The 6000-nt window shown below is 42.6% G+C and overlaps 1 protein-coding gene across 5 annotated transcripts in view; it reads left to right on the top strand.

The window, feature by feature from the left end:
* Positions 1-305: 305 nt before the first annotated feature.
* SETX (senataxin) overlaps positions 306-6000 on the top strand; it is a 99049-nt gene continuing 93354 nt past the window's right edge. For 2 of the 5 annotated variants that reach the window (XM_036913477.2, XM_036913475.2), the window contains exons 1-2: positions 306-657; positions 1094-1209. The gene's annotated coding sequence lies outside the window, so the exon portion shown is untranslated. The remainder of the gene's footprint in view (positions 658-1093; positions 1210-6000) is intronic. The other 3 variants (XM_057499159.1, XM_036913478.2, XM_036913476.2) reach the window with 3 other exon arrangements.

Below are 6000 nucleotides of genomic sequence, written 5' to 3'. Positions count from 1 at the left end.
GAGGCCCGGCCGGCGGGAAGGCCTGGGCGGCACCGCCCCTCAGCCGCGGGGGCGCTCCTGATTGGCCGGCCGCAGCAGCCCGGAAGTGAGGCCGAGGCCTGGCGTCGCCGCCCCCGGTCTGTGCCGGTTGTAGCTCCCGTCCCACGCCCATTGGTGCTCCAGAGCGGGAGCGCGGCCGTTGGGGCGGGGCTTGCGGGCGGGGGACTGCGCGCGGTGGGCGGGGAGTCCGTTGGCGGCGGCGGGTTGGGTGGCGCTGTGCCGACCGAGGCGGATGCGTGCGGGCTCGCGCTTCCGTCCTCGCCGACTGATGAGCTGTGGTGTGGAGTGGGCTGGCGGCAGACGCTGGGTCGAGCGGGGTGAGGAGAGCGGCGGGCTCGGGGCTGCAGGCCCGAAAGGAGTGAGCATGCGCGCGGGGCCGCGGCGTAAAACCGTCGCGGTGTGTGCGGTGCAGGTGGGGGAGGGGTGGCGCGCGCCCAGCCTCTTACCTCGCGGGGTCACGGCCCCGGAGGCCCCCGCGGTCTGATGGCCTGTCCTCTGGAGCTTTCTGCACCCGGGGGTCCCGGGCGCACTGACCCCCCCCCCCCCTCTTTTTCCGTCGTCTACACTGCGCGCTGGTGGGAGCTGTTTTGCTCTGGAAAGTGCGTAGTTCCCTTGCGGGTGGGTTGCGGGAGTGGGCTCTGGTTAGAAGTGTCATTCCTTTCTTCGCATCCCCCGTTTTCCTGCCCTGGGGTCGCCCTGCTTGGGAGCGCCTGCTCCTCCCGAGCGGCCACCTGAGCCCTCCCGCCCCACCTGAAGGCGACGGAGCCCTGAGAGCCAACCAGAGAGGCCTTGTCCGCTCTCCTCACCTTTCTGGAGTGCAGATATGTCAAGACTCTAATGGTCTAGAGGGAATCCCGCACGAGGCTTGGAGGGAAGAACCACCGCACGGTTATTAGGAAGTATGAGGTTTAACGTGACAGCGCTATGAGTTGCGATCCTGGGGCTGAGCTCTGCATTTGCTAGCTGGGGCCAGTCCACTGTGGAGCTAGGATTGATGTGAAACTCACATGAGACAGGAGTGTAAAAACCACTTCACCCGTTTTTTTTTTTCCAGATATGATCTTTTGGGGCCAGAATCTGGGTATATATGAATGTAAACCCTCACCCATTCACAAATAAGCCCAGGAATGTCAACTGAGAGGATCACTTCTCTGTAAGCTATTAGCCCAGGTAATTATTTTTAAGTAAACATTTAAGACATTTTTCAGCCATTTAATTTGTTACAAGCCTCAGAGTAAAAAAAAAGTAAACAAAACAGATCCTTGCTCTAACAGACTCAGAATTGCTTAGGATGGAGCATGTGGGTGCTAGAGGTGGGAGACATCATAGCTCCGCCCAACATGGTAGTAAGTGCCCTGATAGAAGCATAAACAAAATCCTGAGAGGTTGGAAAGAAAGTTATTCAAGACTGGAAGACAAGAGATGGGTTACACAAGGGTAGTTCTCAAATGGGTTTTATCAGAATGACTGGTGGAGTTCTTGTAAAAAATTGAATCCGAGTTGTATCAGTAGTAGCTCCCTTTTTTTTTTTTTTTGGGAGTTTCTTTGGTGAGTCTGATGTGCATTCTGAGTTAAGAACCAGGCAGAGATGTGAAGGTTGGTGTGTTCAAGGCAGATGGAAGAACTTCCCTAAAGGCAGGAAATGCCAAACACAATAAAGTATTTTAGGAAAAGCAGGTGAGGAGGAATGGTAAGATGATGCTGACGCTAGACCATGGAGGGTGAGCTTGTAGGGTGAACTCAGAAATTTGAATTTTATCCCCAAACTGAAGGAGTCATTTGTGCTTCAAAGTCTGGTTTTTCTTTGGCCTTTAGCAACATTTTGGAGGAAGAATTGATGGTAGATGGTACAACACACAGATCATTTAGGCTTTTTGTGTAATTCAGACAAATAATGAACTTTATTAAACCAAGGCAGTGGCAGCCTAAATGAGATTAAAGTACAAAATAGGAAGGTAGACTATTCATGGAGATTAAGGGCTAAGGAGATAACTTCCCAGTTTACTGGTTTGAAAACTGAAGGGATGCTAATGCCACGGATACAGAGAATACAGGACAAATAACAGATTTAAGGGAAGTAATCTCGTTCTGTTCTGGTCTTGTTTACTTTGAGGTGCCTCTTAGGTGAGTAGGGATTCACAGTGTGCAGTTAGAAATTGGACATATGTTTGGAATGATAGGGCAGGTATCATCCACTGAATAGCTGAAACAGGTAAGCATTGCGCTACAAGTTTTACTTACATTCTGAGTTTTGAGGATGCTTCAATAGAGGTAGTAGTGGAAGCAGTGGTTTGAATTAGGTCACCCAGAAAGGATATTGAATGAAGAGGTTAATTAAGTACTGGATACAAGCCTTTGGAAACTGATATTTAGGGGGAAGGGGGGAAGAAGTTACCATGAAGACAGTTGGGTAGAGGAAATGAAGAGCGATGTGTTGTCTTACCTAAGGAATGCGTGGCCCGCTTTTTTGTATGCTTTAGAGGAGTCAGCCTTTTAAGCTTGGTGCTACAGAGATTATTAGGGACTTGGTGAAAACATTCAGTGAAATGTGAGGGTGGAAGCCAGTGCAGAGGAGCCGAAGTGCACATGTGTTAACTTCAAGAGATTTGGCAGTAAAGCATAGAAGAAAGTCATTGTTATTTGAAGATTCTGACCTGCTAATCCTGAGAAGTGATATCCCCAGGGTAATTCTGTGGAAAGTTACATCTGTGCCTCTGGTGAAGCATCCTATATTACTGAGGAATCACTCTCCTTTTGAACTCAGGGAGTGGCTCTTACTCCTGCCCTGCAGCTTGAGGATTCCCTGGTGTGATTCTGTAATGGTTCTAAGCAGTTAAAAATCTGATGAAATTAGCAAAGAACTTCCAAAGAACTGAGATGTACAAAAATCTACAGGATTCACAGTAATCTACCTGCAATTTTCCCTCGAAAGTAAAATTACATTATCCCCTATTCAGATACTTTGAGTTCAGCTGTCAGGCCAATGATGAATTCTGAATTTGGGGACATAACCACAGCCATCTATGTCCTTTTGAGAGGAATCATCGAAACATGTTTCTGTTGTTGATGCTCTGTATAGCACTATTCTGGATTCTAGATTCCATGGCATTTACCTGTTATATGGCAGCAACTCCCATCTACTTTGAGAAAATTTAGTGGTGTGTTTTCTGTGGAAGTAGGCAAGCTCTCTTGAGTAACTAAAATGAAAAGCAGACTATAATTTTCTTAATAGAAGGTTTGTTTTGCTGACTGTTCAGTTAATAATTATTTTAAAGTATACAATATTTTATTTGTACTTTAGTCCCTTAATTTTTTCAAAGTTTCAAATGACCACAGTCTGTTACAAATCATGCTCAAAACAATTGATGTTTGAGAAGCCTCCAAGAACTTACATTTTTCTATTCTTAGATCTGTGCTCACTCCCCACATTGAATTACATCACCAGAGAAAATAGCTTCTGCAGACTTTTAACTTCTGGTATTATGATACTGGCCTTTCAAGTGTAAGAAATTCTTTGAATAAAGAGTTTTATATTCTGTGAAAACTTAATATCCATTGTATTACTGGATATTACCTAGTTGGCAACACTCTTGTGCATGATAGGCATTAACAAAATGTAATTGAATTAGAATTAGCGTCAGGAAAGGGCAGGACTCTGCAGCTGAACTAGCATACTTCTTTTTTGTTTTTCAAATGAGGACTGTGTAATTCAGTATGTTATGTTTTCACTCTGTTTTTCAGGAAGCTACTAATGTAGGATCTAGTGAAATTGTTTCTTTTAAATAAGTTTTGATTTCGCTTTTTCAATTTCCTTCTGTATATGTACTTCAATGTTGAAAGCCACTCTAAAGAGGGTATACAATTAATAAATTTAAAAAATTCGTAAGACAGATACATGTGTTTGATTATCCTTAAGCATATTTTTCTGCCTCAGCATCATTTTTTATTTCAGTGCGAACATTTGCCTATTGTTTAGCCATGATACACTGCTTACTGACAATAAGCTTTCTGTTTGCTTTTATATATATTTAGTTAGGGATAAAATATAACATCTTAGCTTATTTTTATTACACCTTATTAGAGTTGGAGATATTTCTGGATTTTGGTCTCCATCGTGTATGCTAATCTTCTCAGTTTCATGCCATTTGCAGTTCTGGTAAACCTGCTTCATATATCTTATTCAAACCTTTGACACATTTGGTCCTTGGGATTTCCTCTTGTTTCCAGGTACCATCTTCTACTTTGCTGTCTGAGACTGCTAGGATTTGGGAAATTATTTTATTTTATTATTATTATTTTTTTTATTTTAATAATTATTTTTTATTGAAGGGTAGTTGACGCACAGTATTACATTACATTAGTTTCAAGTGTACAACACAGTGGTAGAACATTTATATACATAATTCTAGGTTCCAGCTATCACCCTACCAAGCTGTTACAATATCTTGACTATATTCCTTATGCTATACATTACATCCCGGTTACTTATTTATTTTACCATTGGAAGTCTGTCCTTTTTTGTTTTTTTTTTTTTGTTTTTTTTTTTGTGAGGGCATCTCTCATATTTATTGATCAAATGGTTGTTAACGACAATAAAATTCTGTATAGGGGAGTCAGTGCTCAATGCACAATCATTAATCCACCCCAAGCCTAATTTTCGTCAGTCTCCAATCTTCTGAGGCATAACAAACAAGTTCTTACATGTAGAACAAATTCTTACATAATGAATAAGTTACATAGTGAACAGTACAAGGGCAGTCAGTCATCACAGAAACTTTCGGTTTTGCTCATGCATTATGAACTCTAAACAGTCAGTTCAAATATGAATACTCATTTGGTTTTTATACTTGATTTATATGTGGATACCACATTTCTCTCTTTATTATTATTATTTTGAATAAAATGCTGAAGTGGTAGGTAGATACAAGATAAAGGTAGAAAACATAGTTTAGTGTTGTAAGAGAGCAAATGTAGATGATCAGGTGTGTGCCTGTAGACTATGTGTTAATCCAAGCTAGACCAGGGCAATAAAACATCCACATATGCAGAAGATTTCTCTCAGAACAGGGGGGGTGAGGTTCTAAGCCTCACCTCTGTTGATCCCCAATTTCTCACCTGATGGCCCCCCTGCGACTGTGCCTGTCTTAGGTTGTTCCTCCCTTGAGGAATCTTACCCGTCTCTGGCTAACCAGTCATCTTCCGGGGCCATACAGGGAAATGTGAAGTTGGTAAGTGAGAGGGAAGCCTTATTGTTTGAAAAGGTTAGCTTTTTACTTCTTTGCATATTTATGCCCTATGGCTTCTATGCCAAGCATTTGTCTTGAGGTATCTTTACCACTTGGAGGAGTTATGATACTCGGTAAATTTGATATGAGGCACGAATTCTATTTAAGGGTTGTAATTAGGAAGGAAGAAGAAAAGCTATAGAAGTAGCAGGCGGAAGAAAACATGGGAAGATTGATTATTTCTTTGGCATATCTTCTTGTAGAGTAACTTCAGCATATATAGGTTTTAAGCTACTACTTAAATTGCGCACACACATTAACATAATAGGAGTATAGTTACATAACCAAAGCATATCTGTAATTACCAGCCATCTCCAGTGAAACCAAGAAAACCAGTTAGGCACCTTAGGCATTTGTGAAAACTTATCTATGATATGGTGGATATTGTCCAACTGAACTTGAACAGTCTGAGAGAAATCAGACAAATTAAAACAACCCATTCCTGGGGACTGTTCACATGCCATATGTTCTTTTAACAGTAAATAGTTTGTAGTTGTAAGAGTTTGGAGCGCTACAATTTGCACTTCTCCAAATTCTTGGTTGAGTTCCAACAGTATAGATCCAGTCAAATTTGTTGTTTTACTGTATGCACAGGCCAGCTTAGATATCTCCTTCCTCATTCCCATGGCAAGTCCAGGAACTGGTGGGATGAGTGCATCTACAGCTGTAGCAGTGC

This window comes from Manis pentadactyla, chromosome 3 (genome assembly GCF_030020395.1).
Source record: "Manis pentadactyla isolate mManPen7 chromosome 3, mManPen7.hap1, whole genome shotgun sequence".
In the NCBI taxonomy this organism is placed as follows: Eukaryota; Metazoa; Chordata; class Mammalia; order Pholidota; family Manidae; genus Manis; species Manis pentadactyla.
Note: the sequence above shows the minus strand (reverse complement) of the source record. Positions and strands in the feature narration are given on the sequence as shown.